The following is a 14,633-nucleotide window of genomic DNA, read 5'->3' on the forward strand; positions in this document are numbered from 1 at the left end:
AAAATTTACACTAAAGGACAAATAGTTGATAAAAGTGAATTAGGGAAAGGAAATTAGCATTTGGGATATCAGACAAAACTGGAAATTCAGTATTTTACTGCAAGCCAGAGTTAGGTTGAAGGAATAGGGAATTAGGGGTACACTTGAGGCCCTGCTTGAAACACACGTGAACAATGCAGGGAAAAATCAGTGCCCTGTGAAGTGTGAAAATAATTAAGTGGCAGGCAATTAGATTGAGGTGGCACTAATTCCCGGACTTCTTAAAAAAAAAAAAAAAAACTAAACTCAAGAGCATTTTTTGGTAAATTACGACATTGCTGGAAACAAAAGTCAGGCTTAACGAACTATAAGTTGCCAATTAAGCTCTGATTACATAAGCAGGATACTTCCACCTTGATTATAAAATTAAGAAACTAGGCCAGTTGCGGTGGCCCGTGCCTGTAATCCCAGTACTTTGGGGGGCCGAGGTGGGTGGATCACCTGAGGTCAGGGGTTTGAGAACAGTCTGGCCAACACGGTATAACCCCGTCTCTACTAAAAATAAAGAAAACTGGCCAGGTGTGGTGACAGGTGCCTGTAATCCAAGCTACTGGGGAGGCTGAGGCAGGAGAATAGCTTGAACCCAGGAGGCAGAGGTTGCAGTGAGCCGAGATGGCACCACTGCACTCCAGCCTGGGCAACAGACTAAGACTCCATCTCAAAAAACGAAAAACAACAACAAAAACAAACAAAAACCTACGTAACTGTACCTAGCCAATTATTGAATGTGGTTTCCTTTATCACGAGCCTCATAAAAATCTTTCCTTCAAGCCTCTTCCATGGACCACAGATTACAAACCACAGCTGGGTGCTCTACAGTTTTTGAATCACTCTTTTATTAAATTATTTAATATTTTCGCGGTGATACCCACAAATTTTTAATAGAAAAAAAGAGGGCCTGGCATCTCCACGGACCAAAGCTCATCCCATTCGTGAAGCCTCACCCTGGGTCAGATTCTGCCCTGACAATCCTCGCGAGGTACCCACACAATCTGGGAGAGACGCGGTGCTGCTCAGAGAGAGCTCCAGGCCAGGATACAGTCACTGCGCAAGGAAGACAGGACGCCGGAGGCCCGACTGTCAGCGTAGCCCCCATCTTATGGCTGACGGGGACTGCGGCCGAGCTGGGCAAAGAGAACTCGGGGTGCAGATTGTGGAGCTGACTGAGGGGATGCCGGAGCCCCAACACAGTCACTTCCCACCTGTTTCAACCAGCCCCGTCCCCTCTCTCGGGATGTTGGACCGGATGCTCTCACCATTTCTGGGCTTCCAGGGGATCCTGCCGTCTTAGCTGTGGATCTCCAGTACCTGCAGGTCACAGAGCCACACAGGCTGGACCTCTAAGAGCAGAGGACACAGAGCAATGAAGACAAGACACGGAGCTCCGGCTGCAACGAGAGACAAAGGCCCCGCCATATCCCGGAAGCAGCCCTGTCCGCTCCAGCAGAGTGCCAGATTGGATCGTTCCCAGCCCAACGTCCCTGATTGGATAACGTTTAAGACCCCGCCTTCTCTGGCCCTGAGTGACAGAAGATGTGATCAGACGCTGGGCGGAATCAAGAAAGAGTGACAGCCTAAGCTGCAGCCCTTTCAGGCAGCTCCTCCCTGAACTGAGCCAGGCGCACCCCAGAGCACGGGAAAATGCTCTCTCTTCTTTGCTCTCTCTCTTTTCATCGTATTCAAAATGTGATCAAAAATATTTTATGTATGTTAATAATACATAAAATTATTGTTCAAGAGAAAATCAGGCCGGGCGCGGTGGCTCACACCTGTAAGCACTTTAAGATTACAGGCGTGAGCGATCCCACCTGGCCATTTTTCAACTTTTTCTATTTTATTGTAATCTACATTATTTTTATTTTTGTAATTTGAAACAAACTTTAAGTAATTTCAAAGTAGACAAAGTGTTTCTAATTTACTTCATCAAAAGCATATTTTGCTTTTGTTTATGCACTCTGTTTTGTTTTTGTTTTTTCGAGAGAGGCTTGTTCTGTCACCCTGGCGGTAGTGCGGTGGTGCCATCTCTGCTCACTACAATCTCCGCCTCCCAGGTTCAAGAGATTCTCCAGCCCCAGCCTCTGGAGTAGCTGGGATTACAGGGGTGCACCATCATGCCTGGTTTATTTCCGTATTTTAAGTAGAGACTGGAATTTGCCATGTTGCTGAGTCTGGTCTCGAACTCCTCAGTTCAAAGTGATCTTCCTGCCTCAGCCTCCCAAATTGTTGGGTTTACAGGCGTGAGCCACCGTGCCTGGACTTTGTTTATACATTTTCTAGGAGGAATTGGTTCTTTTTACACCTAGTAGTCTTAGTTATATATACGTTAATTACATTAACCCTAAACAAATGAATTTTTAGTGAAATCTCTGGGAAGTATTTTGAACTGTTTTGTATCAATATTTGTAGATAAAAAACATTTTATATTTTATTTTATTTTTATTTTAATTTTTTTTTTTTTTTGAGGCGGAGTTTCGCTGTTACCCAGACTAGAGTGCAATGGCGCGATCTCGGCTCACCGCAACCTCCGCCACCTGGGTTCAAGCAATTCTCCTGCCTCAGACTCCCGAGTAGCAGGGATTACAGGCGCGCCACCATGCCCAACTAATTTTTCTATTTTTTAGTAGAGACGGGGTTTCACCTTGTTGACCAGGATGGTCTCGATCTCTTGACCTCGTGATCCACCCGCCTCGGCCTCCCAAAGTGCTGGGGTTACAGGCGTGAGCCACCGCGCCCGGCTCCTTTTATATTTTAAATAAAAGATTTTTTTTTCTCAAATTTCTGTTAACTCACAGATTTAAATATAGTTAGCTTTTCTATATCATATTAAAGAAAGAATCTGGATCGAGCGTGATGGCTCATCCCTGTAATCCCAGCACTTTGGGAGGCGGAGGTGGGGGGATCATGAGGTCAGGAGTTTGAGACCAGCCTGGCCAATATGGTGAAATCCCATCTTTACTAAAAAAAAAAAAAAAGAAAATTAGCCAGGCCTGGTAACATGTGCCTGGAGTCCCAGCTACTCAGAAGGCTGAGGCAGAAGAATTGCTTGAACCCAAGAGGCAGAAAGGTTACAGTGAGCTGAGATCATGCCACTGCACTACAACCCGGAAGACAGAGTGAGACTCCATCTAAAAAACAAAAACAAAAACAAATTCTGGTCAGGCATGGTGGCTTACGTACTGGGAGGCCAAGAAATGAAGACTGTTTAAACCCAGGAATTTGAGACCAGCATGAACAACATGGCAAAAACACATGTCTTAAAAAAAATACAAAAATTAACAGCATGGTAGCCTGCACCTTTAGTACCAGCTATTTAGGAGGATGAGGAAGGAGGATTGCCTGAGCCCAGGAGGTCGAGGTTGCAGTGAGCCTCGATCAAGCCAATGCACTCTATTCTGGATGATAGAGTAAGACCCTTTTGAAAAAAAAAAAAAAAAAGCCAAAGCATAGAAAGTCAAACTTATGGAGTTTGGGGGTTTTTGTTTTTAATTATTATTATTTCCAAAGTGTTTAAGGTACAGGTGATGTTTGGTTACATGGATAAGTTCTTTTGTAGTGAATTCTAAGATTTAGGTGCACCCATCTCCCAAGCAGTGTGCACTGTACCCAAAATGTAGTCTTTTATCCCTCACCCTCTCCCATCCTTTCCACCAAGTACACAGTCCATTATATAATTCTTACGTCTTTGCATTCTCATAGCTTAGTTCCCACTTATAAGTGAGAACATACAATTTTTTTTTTATGCTTGAGTTACTTCACTTAGAATAATGGTCTCCAACTCTGTTGAGGTTACTGCAAATGCTACTATTTTATTCCTTGTTATGGTTGAGTAGCATTCATTCATATATATATGCCGAATTTTCTCTTTCACTCATTAGTTGATGGGCATTAGACTGCTTCCATATTTTTGCAATTGCATGTTGTGCTGCTATAAACATGCATGTGCAAGTGTCTTACTCATATAATGACTTCTTTCTCTCTGTTTAAACACCCAGTAGTGGCATTGCCGAATCAAATGGTAGCTCTACTTTTAGTTTTTTAATGAATCTCCATACTGTTTTCCATAGTAGTTATACCAGCTTACATTCCCACCAGCAGTGTAAAAGTATTTCCTTTTCACCACAGCCATGCCAACATGTATTATTTTTTGATGTCTTCTTCTTCTTCTTTTTTTTTTTTTTTGCAATGTTAATTCACTTTATTTTTCTTGTATAAAAACCCTATGTTGTAGCCACAGCTGGAGCTTGGGTCCTCTGCACGGAGACTCTGGTGTGGGTCTTGACGAGGTGGTCAGTGAATTCCTGATAGGGAGACTCGGTGAATACCGTCTCCTTCCAGAGATCAGGGGTCAGGTAGCTGTAAGTCTTAGAGATGGCATCAAAGGTGGCCTTGGCAAAGTTACCCAGGGTGGCAGTGCAGCCCCTAGCTGAGGTGTAGCGGTCATCAATACCAGCCATCATGAGCAGCTTCTTGGGCACAGGTGCTGAGACGATGCCAGTGCCCCTGGGCGTGGGGATGAGGCTCACCAGCACAGAGCCACAGCGGCCTGTCACCTTGCAAGGGACGGTGTGGGGCTTGCCGATCTTGTTCCCCCAGTAGCCTCTGAGCACGGGGACAACGGAGAGCTTGGCCAGGATGATGGCCCCACGGATGGCAGTGGCCACCTCCTTGGAACACTTAACACCCAGACCGACGTGACCATTGTAGTCCCAATAACAACAAACGCCTTGAACCTGGTGCACTGGCCAGCACGGGTCTGCTTCTGCACCGGCGTAATCTTCAAAACCTCATCCTTGAGAGAGGCCCCCAGGAAAAAGTCAGTGATCTCAGATTCCTTGATGGGCAGAGAGAAGAGATAGATCTCCTCCAGAGATTTAATCTTCATGTCTGACCAGGCGGCCCAACTTGGTGACAGGCATCCACTCCTTATCCTCGGCTTTGCCTCCGCGAGCTCCGCGGCCTCGGCCCCAGCCCCGTCCCCAGCCCCGGCCCCGGATGCCACTGCCGAAACCTCCGCGGAAGCCACCGCTTTATCTAAGAAGAAGCTGATGTCTTAATTATGGCCATTTTTGCAGGAATAAGGTGGTATCACATTGTGGTTTTGATTTGCATTTTCCTCATCATTAATCATTAGTAATGTTAGGTAATTTATCTATTTTTGTTGGCCATTGGTGTATCTTCTTTTGATAATTAATCAAGCCTCATCTGTCTTTGTTTTTGTTGCATGTGCTTTTGGGTTCTTGGTCGTACACTCTTTGCCAAAGCCAATGTCTACAAATGTTTTTTCAATATTACCTTCTAAGGCCGGGCACGGTGGCTCACGCCTGTAATCCCAGCACTTTGGGAGGCCGAGGTTGGTGGATCACTTGAGGTCAGGAGTTCGAGACCAGCCTGGCCAATGTAGTGAAACCCTGTCTCAAAAAAAAAAAAAAAAAAAAAAAAAAAAAAAAAAAACCTTCTAGAATGTTTATAGTTTCAGGTTTTAACGTCTTTGATCAATCTTGAGTTGAGTTTTGTTTTGCTCAGTCTTGCTTTGGCTATACAGGGTCTTTTTCTTGTTTCATATGAATTTTAGATTTTGTTTTTTAGTTCTGTGAGGAATAATAATTTTTTTATGGGAATTGCATTGAATTTGTAGATTGCTTTTGGTAGTATGACCATTTTTACAATACTAACTCTACCCATCTATAAGCATGGGATGTGTTTTCATTTGTTTTTGTCATCTATGGTATCTTTCAACAATGTCTTATAGGTTATTTTGTAGAGATCTTTCATCGCCTTTGTTAGGTATATTCCTAATTATTTTATTTTTTTGCAGGGTCACTGTTGGTTTGTACCAATGCCACTAATATGTGCACATTGAATTTGTATCCCGAAACTTCACTGAATTTATTTTTGAGATCTAGGAGCTGCTGGATGAGTATTTAGGTTTCCTAAGCCTCCTGAATAGCTGGGATTACAGGCACACGCCACCACGTCCGGAAATTTGTTGTATTTTTAGTAGAGATGGGGTTACGCCATGTTGGCCAGGCTGATCTCGAACTCCTGACTTCAAGTGATCTGCCAGCCTTCCAAAGTGCTGGGGTTACAGGTGTAAGCCACTGCACCTGGCTCCAACTGGCAAATTTTTATTACTGGTTTTGTTACAGAAAAGAGACTCAGATTCAGACCCCAAGAGAGGGTTTTTTGATCTTGTGCAAAAAATAATTCAGAGCGAGTCTCCAGTGCAAAGTAACAGCAAGTTTCCCGAAGCAGGAGCTTGGCTCTCCCACGTTCCGGAGCCCTTGTCCCGACAGCTCAGCAGAACCTAAAAGAGGCAAGACGATTTCAGAGGCCGCGCACTTCAGAAAGCGCGGTAGAACATCAGAGGGTGCTTGCCAGGTATTTGGAGCTTCGAGTTTGTACCAAGTGTTGCTTAAAGAAGGGAAATCAGAGAATGGATTTGACTGGGGTGATGAGGAATTATTTTTCCCGCCCCACCATAGAGTTTTCCCTACTGTCTCATTGTAATATTGTCTCAGGCAAGTTAATTCTCCCACCAGGTTTGTAAAGGCTTTTCCCCAGCAAGCAATGAAAACCTCCCGAATAGAGATTTTTAAAAGCCAGATGCTCTGACCTGCAAGCATAGGTTAGGGGGATGACAGTCAAAGTGAAGTTACCTTCTGGCACTAATTCCCTTGCCGCCCATGGCCACTGGTCTCCCATGTTGGTTCCCCCACAAACATAGCATGAGGAGATACATAGTCTGGCAGTAATGTTTTCAGCTAGCTGAACAAATAGGTTTTTAGCCAAAGGGGAGTGTTCAGGCAACTCCTGCTTGATATCCTCATAGAATGACTCAAAAACTCGAAATTGTTGGGATGGACGAGTCCAAGCCTTTTTGACAATATGTAAATAGGCCTTTGGGTGAACCCCAAATTGTACTGTCATGGGGTAGCCTGTAGTCCATATGGGCAGATCTGGTTTTAAGATCATGAGATTTACAGGATTACAGGTTACTTTACAATCATGTGCCATCGGTACTTCTGTATGCAGGACGTGTCATTGTTGGTTTGTGGACCATGTCACACAGTGCCAGCAAGCTATTACTGGGGATTTGGCAGGGCAATCAGAGGACGAACAGGTTTTCCAGTGACAGCTGTTAGAATACCCCACAGAACTAGAGATCACAAGGGAAGGGAAACTACTTGTGACAGTTAATCAGCAGAGATTAAAGTATAGGGATATGATCCCCCACCATGGGAAGGGGAGACTTGGGTTTGGTTTAGAAGGTACCCTTCTTTCGACCCAACATGAATCTCAAACCAGGTTCCAGGTGTGAACCTAGGGTCATAACATATATAAGACTGGCCATTTCCTGGATCACAGACTGAATAGTTGTCTGATTGTGAGTACCTCTTCCTTGGTGGGTGACTGTGCATTCATAGTAAGTGTGATATAACAGGTTCTAGTTATTGTGCTTCCCGAACACATGATGTGAGAGCAGTGGGGGTGCCCGTTTATGAGCCCACTGCTTGGCACAAATAAAGGAAGTGCCTTGATGGGGAAGAGTAAGAACAAAATAAAAAGTACCATTTTACACCCACCAGGGACAAAAGAGGTCCCTTCCTGGACGAGGGCATTGAGCACAGCAACAGCCTAATAATAAAACAGCTAACAGCACAAGGAAAAATCAGTAGAGTTAAAATTTCTAACCACATTTTCTTTCCTGATTACAATTCAAGCTTCAGCCATGCGTAGACTAGTCAGTTTCCGGAGCGACCAGAGCAGGACTGTTGTCTTTGTCAGCAGCCGGTCTCATTGTAGGATCAGCTGGCTCGGGTGGTCTGGGTTTGACTGACAGGTCCACTTGTCCTGGGCCACCGACTTCAGCCGACTGTGGAGGATACAAGGCACGATTCCTGCAACTTTAACAGCAGTGGGAGTGGACAAGATTACAGTACGGGGTCTATTCCATATGGGTCCCAGAGTAAATAAATTCCACTTTTTAACCCAAATAGAGTCCCCAAGTTTAAAGGGGTGTACTGGGTCTGCTAAGCTTACAGGTATTCTTTCCTGTACCCAACCACGGACACTTTACATGGCTGTCCCTAAGGCCTGCATTTGCCTTCTCGTTAGTTTCCCAAGCTCCTGGAGATCACCCTTAATCTGACTTATGATTGGGGGTGACTGGCCATACAAAATCTCATAGGGCGAATGCCCAGTTTGTTTAGTGGGGGCGCACCTGACTCAAGAGGACCATGGGCAAGACCTGATCCCGCCTTAGATGAGTTTCTTGGCAATATTTCTTCAGCAGCTGCTTGAGTGTCCTCCTGTTCATGCGCTCCACTTTTCCCGAGCTCTGTGGCCAGTAGGTGGCATGCAGCTTCCGCTTTAGTTTTAGTGGCTGTTAGTTCCTGAACTATCTCAGCTACAAATGCCAGTCCATTGTCTGACCCTGGAGTTAGAGGCAGTCCAAATCTGGGGAGCATGGCTCCCATTTCATAAATTCCTGGGGTCTGAGTGAGACTTTGCTGTGGGTTGTTTTGAGCACAGGCTAGGCACTATTCACAAATGGCTCAGGTGATGGCAGTAGGCTGGGGCATGTAGAAATGGCACCCTAGTAGCATTCCTAGTGCCGTTTTTTCCATGTGAGTTCCTTGGTGGAACTGCTTCACAAATCTAGGAGCCACCATCTCAGCAATGGCCAATCTCCCATCGATCACCATCCTCCTTCAATATATATTCCAGTTTCTTGGGCAAACCAGGCCTCATTTGGAGAGTAACTCAGGGCTTCCTGGAGAGGGGGCTCTGGGAGGAGGGGCAGAGCTAAAACTTTCTCTTTAAAGTTCAGTGTGATCATTGCTGCCCGTTTTGCCTCCCTGTCTGCTTTCCTGTTTCTTTGGCCTCTGGCATCCCTGCCTTTTGGTGCCCTTTGCAAAGCATAACACCCACTTTCTTCGGAGCCCATGCAGCATCTAAGAGCTGTAAAATCTCTTCCTTGTATTTTATTTCTTTTTCCTCAGCAGTTAAAATTCCTCTCTCCTTATGTATAGCTCCATGAACGTGAAATGTGTCAAAGGCATACTTGGAGTCAGTATAAATGTAAACCTTACTGTCTATTGCCAGCAAAAGAGCTCTTGTTAAGGCTGTCAGCTCTTCCTTCTGAGCCAACGTTTCAGTGCGCAAAGGCTGAGTCTTCACCACTGAGTCCAGTGTTACCACTGCATGCCCAGCCCGACGGAGCTTTTCCAGCACAAAACTGCTCCCATCTGTAGAATATTCAACATCTGGGTCCCTGAGGGGCTGGTCTGTAAGGTCTCCTCAGCTTGAGAACAACTCGTCTACTGTTTCCTTACAGTCATAAAGGGGTCTCCCGGTTTGATTGGTGGGGTGCGCATAGGACAAATATCATCTGCATGGTAAACCCTTTTATGACATTCTCTGTAACACACTGTGGCTTTATATATGTGAAAGAGTGATAATTCTCTATGAAGAAAAAGACCCAGGATCTTCTTTGTTTACCTAAGCAGAGCTTTGAGCAACATGATCTCTCCTGTTGGCTTCTTCGAGGTATGAAAGTCATCAATACATTTGTGTACCTGGCCAAGTTATATGTCACAATTCCACCTGTGGGTAGAGAGAACCATGAGAGTCACATCAAGTGCATGCTGGGCCAGGGTTATGTCACAATCTTCCCTGAGAGCATGCACCAGGCAGGAGACTCACATCACAGGGTTCTCTACCAGAGGTGTTACCACCCTCTCCTGAAAGCAGGGCACAATTTCTGAAGCACACCCCAAGCAGTAGCAGTCACATCACCTAGGTTCTTGGGCCAGCACTATTTCACAATACCCCTGAGGAGAGGCCTAGGCAGAAGTCACATTATCTAGTTGAGAAGTCTAGAGACATGTCGCAATGTCCCTTGTGGGTAGGGCTCATAAACAAAAAAAGAGACACAGCCTAGGTGCTGGGCTCAGCTTTATGTTCCAATCACCCCAGTGGCAAGAAGCCAAGAATGAGGAAGAGTCATATCATATAGGAACTCCAGAAAGTGGCATATCATAATTCCCACTGTGGACAAACTCCAGAAGAAAAGAGTCACATCATCTAGGTAGGAGGCCCAAACATGTCTGACAGTGACTCCTGTGTGCAGGGACCACGAAGAATAATAACATGCCCCAGAAACAAGTCACTGTCTATTCCATGGGCATGGTCCAGGCAGAGGATTCACATCATCTTAGTGCTGGGCCCAGAAGTATGTCTCAATGCTTTCTAAGGGAAAGGCCAAAGCAAAGAAAAGTAGCATCACCTTAGTGTTAGGCACAGTCATATGTCATAATCTCTTTTGTGAGCAGAACCTTAAAAAAAGAAAAGTGTCACATCAGCTAGGTGCTGGGCCCAACAATATGTCCCAATACGCCCTGTTATTAGGGAACAGGCAGGAAAAGACAGTCACACTTTCAGGGTGATTACTAAAGACATATATTACAATGTCCTCTGTAGACAGGTCCAGGATGAAGCGTTACATCACCTGGGTGTTGGAATCAGCAATATTCCAATGGCCTATGTGTTTAGGGCACAAGAAAAAAATTTACATAGCATATATCCAGAAATGTATCACAAAATACCTGTGGGCAGCGCCAAGGCAGAAGAGGAGACTCACATCACGGGAGTACAATGCACACCGATATGTCACAATGATGCCTGTGGGCTGTATCAAGGCAGAATAGAATCAAATTACCAAGGCTCTGGGACCAGCAATATGGCACCGTGAGCTGGGCTCAGGAAAAAGAGACAAATAACTCAGATGCTGGGCCAAGGCATATGTCACAGTTTCACAATTACAGGTGTATGCTGAAAAGTCTTGTGATGAAATTAAAAATTACACACATGTCCTGAATCAAGGGATGACATGTCAAAATATACAATTTATGCAGGGTCCAGGCAGAAGACAGTATCTTCACCTAGGTGTTAGGCCTAGTGATACATCACAATACCTTCTGTGACAGAGTCCAAGCAGTGGAGAAGAGTCACATTATCCAGGTGCTGAGTCAAAAAATGTCACAAAAATTACTGAGGGGAAGCCCCAGGCAGGAGAGTCAAATTACCTAAATTAGGGGCTCAGAGGTATGTTGCAATGACCTCTGTGGGTAGGACTCAGGAAAAACAGGAGAGTCACACAACCTAGAGGCTGAGTTAAGCTATATGACATAACCACCCGAACTGATAGGCCCAGAGAAAAGAAAAGAGTCATATCACATAGGTGCAGGGCCAAGTGATGTGTCACAATCCTCATTCTAGACAGTTCTCAGGAAGAAAAGGAGAATCACATCATCTAGTTGATGAGCCTAGAGATGTCACAATAAGCCGTGTGGGCTGGGATCATGCAGAAAAGTTGAATCACTTGTGTTTTGAGCCTAGCGATAAGTCACTCTCTTTTCTGTGGGCATGGAGCAGGCAGGGGAGGAGAGTCACAACATCTAGGTGCTGGGCCCAGAGATAGGTCACAATCTCTACTACTGGCAAAGCCCAGGTAAGAAAGGAGTTGGCTCATCAAATAGTTGATGAGCCAAGAGATATGACACAATGCCTCCAGTAGGCAGGGTTTAGTCAGGAGATAAATTACATTGGTGCTGGGCACTGCAATATGTCACAATGTCTTTTAAGGGGCACACCAGGCAAAATAACTGCTGATGGGCCTAGTGATACATCAGTTTTTTTGCAGTCAGAATCTAGGAAAAAGAGACAAGTCACATCAGCTCAGTGCTAAAACCAGCAATACATATTATTATCCCCCAGTGAACAAGGACCAGGCAAGTGAAAAGAGTCACATCTCCTGGGTGATTGGCACAAAGCTATGTCACAATATCCCTGGAAGGCAGTGGCCTGGCAGGAGTTACATCACCTGGGTATTGAAACCAGCTATACTTCACAATAGTCTAAGTAGACAGGGAACAGGTGGCAGAGTCCCATCACCTGGGTGCTGAGCCCAAGGATATGTCACAATGTTCCTGTGGGCAAAGATTAGACAGGAGAGAAACTATGTCTTCCTCCTCCTCCTCCTTCTCCTCCTCCTTGTCCTTCTTCTTTTTTTTTTTTTTTGATGTGTAATCTTGCACTGTCACCCAGTCTGAAGTGCAATAGTATAATTTCAGTTCATTGCAACCTCCACCTCCCGGGTTCAAATGATTCTCCTGCCTCAGCCTCTCCAGTAGCTGGGATTACAGGTGCCTGCCACTACACCCAGCTAATTTTTCTATTTTTAGTAAAGATGGGGTTTCACCATGTTGACCATGCTGGTCTCGAACTCCTGACCTCATGATACACCTCCCTCAGCCCCCGAAAGTGCTGGGATTATAGGCATGAGCCACCACGGCAGGCCTGAGAAACATCTTCTAATTGTTGGGTTCAGTGATGTCAGAATCTTCTCTGTGGGAAGAATGCAGGTAGAAGAGAAGAGTCACCTCTTTCTAGGTAATGAGGCCAGACACATGCCACAAAGCCTCCTGTGGGCAGGGCCCAGACAGGAGCCTCTCATCCCCTAGGTGTGGGACCCAGAGATATGTCACAATACTCATCATTCCACGCCCTGGCAATAAAGACGAGTTACATCACTTAAGTGCTAGATCCAGGGATATGTCACAATTCCTCTTTCATCAAGGCCCAGGTATAAGTGGAGAGTCACACCACCTGGGTGATGAATGAAAAGATACATCATCATATCCCTGTAGGCAAAGCCCATGCAGGAGAGTTACATCACCTAGGTGTTGGCTCCAGTAATGTGTCAAAATACATAATGTATGCAGGGCTTAGGCAGAAGAAAAGAGTAAAATCACCTAAGATCCTGGCCAAGTAATATATCAAACTCTCTTTTTGGGTATATTTCAAGCAGTAGAGGGGAGTCACATCACCTAGGTTCTCAGTCCAGCCATATGTCACAATGCCCCCTGTGAAAATGACTGGAGAATAAGAGGAGAGTAACATAACCAAGGGGCTAGGCCAACCTATGTGTCACAATCCCACCCGTAAGCAGGGCCTAGGCATGAGAGGAGAGTCACATCAAGTAAGTACTGGGCCACGTGATATATCACAATTCCCATATGGACAGGTCTCAGGAAGTCATCACCTAGGTGCTGGGCCCAGAAACTTGTGACAATGTCTCTTATAGAAAAACACAGGGTAAAAGAGGGGACGGGATAACATTAAACATCTGATGGGCCAAGAGATATGTCACAATGCTCCCTGTGGTCAGGGTCCAGGCTAGAGACACACATCACCTTGGCGCTGGGCTCATGAATATGTTACAGTGCCTTCTGAGGACAGCCCAGGGCAAAACAGTAACATCATTATGCTGCTAGACCCAGAGGTATGTTACAATCTCTGTTGCAGATGGATCCTACAAAGAAAAGAGTCACACCACTAGGTACTGGGCCTAGCAATGTTACTTTTGTGAGAAGGAACTAGGCAGAAAAAGGGAGTCACATCACCTAGGTGATGAGCAGAGATATGTGACAATGGCTCCTGCAGGCAGAACCCAAACAAGAATTACATTACCTGGGTTTTAGACCCAGCAATATGTCACAGTGACTCATGCGGGCAAAGCAGAGGCAGGAGAGTAGCATAACCTAGTGGGGATGGCAGCAATACTTCACAACGCTCACTGTGGGCAGCACCAAACCAGGAGAGAAAACTCCCATCACTTGGGTGCAAAGTCCAGTGATATGTCACAATGCCCCATGTGAAACCACAGAGGCAAGAGAATAGAGTCACATAACCTAGTTTCTCGTCCAGCAATATGTCACAATTCCATCTGTGGGTTAAATCCGAGCGGGAGAGTAAACTCACTCAGCTTCTACAAAGAGGCATGTGTCACAATCACATGTGCAGGAAGGTCAAAGATGAGTTTTAACAATCCTGTACATATCCCACTTCTGTGTGCAGCACCAAGGCAAGAGAGGAGACTCACATTACCTGGGTGCAAGGCTCCGAGATATGTTACAATGTCTTTTTAGAGTAGCACCAAGGCAGGAGAATAGAGTTACACCACGTAGGTGCTGGGTCCAGCAGTATGGCACAGTCCTACTTGTAGGCTGGGCCAATTTTGAAGAATCACTCACGTGCTGGGCAGAATTTGTATATCAAAATCACACCTGCAGGAAAGACTAGGGATAAGATTAACAATCCCGTACATACTCCAAATCTTCGTAGAGAGTCAACACCTCCTGTATGTTGGGTCTAAGCATATAAGCCACAATTTTTAGAATGAATTGAATTGCTGAATGACTCAATCCCTCTTATTGGTATGTCACCTTAGTGGAATCACAGATTAACAGGTGTGTTCAATCTTGGTCTGAAAGTCACCAACTTACCTTTGGACTGGATTCACTTACGAGAGTAAATTTTCCAACTTGAGACTGTCTATGCATATGAGATTCAGAAACACCAGTGGACTGTGTTCATATAAAAAGATGACAATGTTTATTGCCAGCTGGGTGTGTACGAGTGTCAAAACCTCAACTGTAAGCTGAGCCCAGTTAGAACACTCTGTGTACCACCCGAGGAATTTATAAGGTTTGCCTGAGAGTCACAATCTTTTGTGACTGGGAGACATTTGT

General features: G+C 45.2%; 1 protein-coding gene and 1 pseudogene across 3 annotated transcripts in view; both read right to left on the minus strand.

Annotated features, from left to right (window-relative positions):
• LOC105726268 (zinc finger protein 726-like) overlaps positions 1-14,633 on the minus strand; it is a 52,473-nt gene that overhangs the window by 35,706 nt on the left and 2,134 nt on the right. Inside the window, exons 2-5 of one of the 3 annotated variants that reach the window (XR_001109486.3) lie at positions 10,647-10,729; positions 10,328-10,376; positions 7,732-9,645; positions 5,863-6,343 (exon numbers count right to left, since the gene is read on the minus strand). The exons of 1 other annotated variant lie outside the window; for it this stretch is intronic. The gene's annotated coding sequence lies outside the window, so the exon portion shown is untranslated. Of the gene's footprint in view, positions 1-5,862; positions 6,344-7,717; positions 9,646-10,327; positions 10,377-10,646; positions 10,730-14,633 lie in introns of those variants that run through there. One more of the 3 variants, XR_001109485.3, reaches the window with a different exon arrangement.
• On the minus strand, positions 3,223-5,849 carry LOC105727246 (small ribosomal subunit protein uS5-like; annotated as a pseudogene).

Source organism: Aotus nancymaae, unplaced genomic scaffold (genome assembly GCF_030222135.1).
Source record: "Aotus nancymaae isolate 86718 unplaced genomic scaffold, 86718_ANA_hifiasm-v0.15.2.pri h1tg000028l, whole genome shotgun sequence".
Classification (NCBI taxonomy): domain Eukaryota; kingdom Metazoa; phylum Chordata; class Mammalia; order Primates; family Aotidae; genus Aotus; species Aotus nancymaae.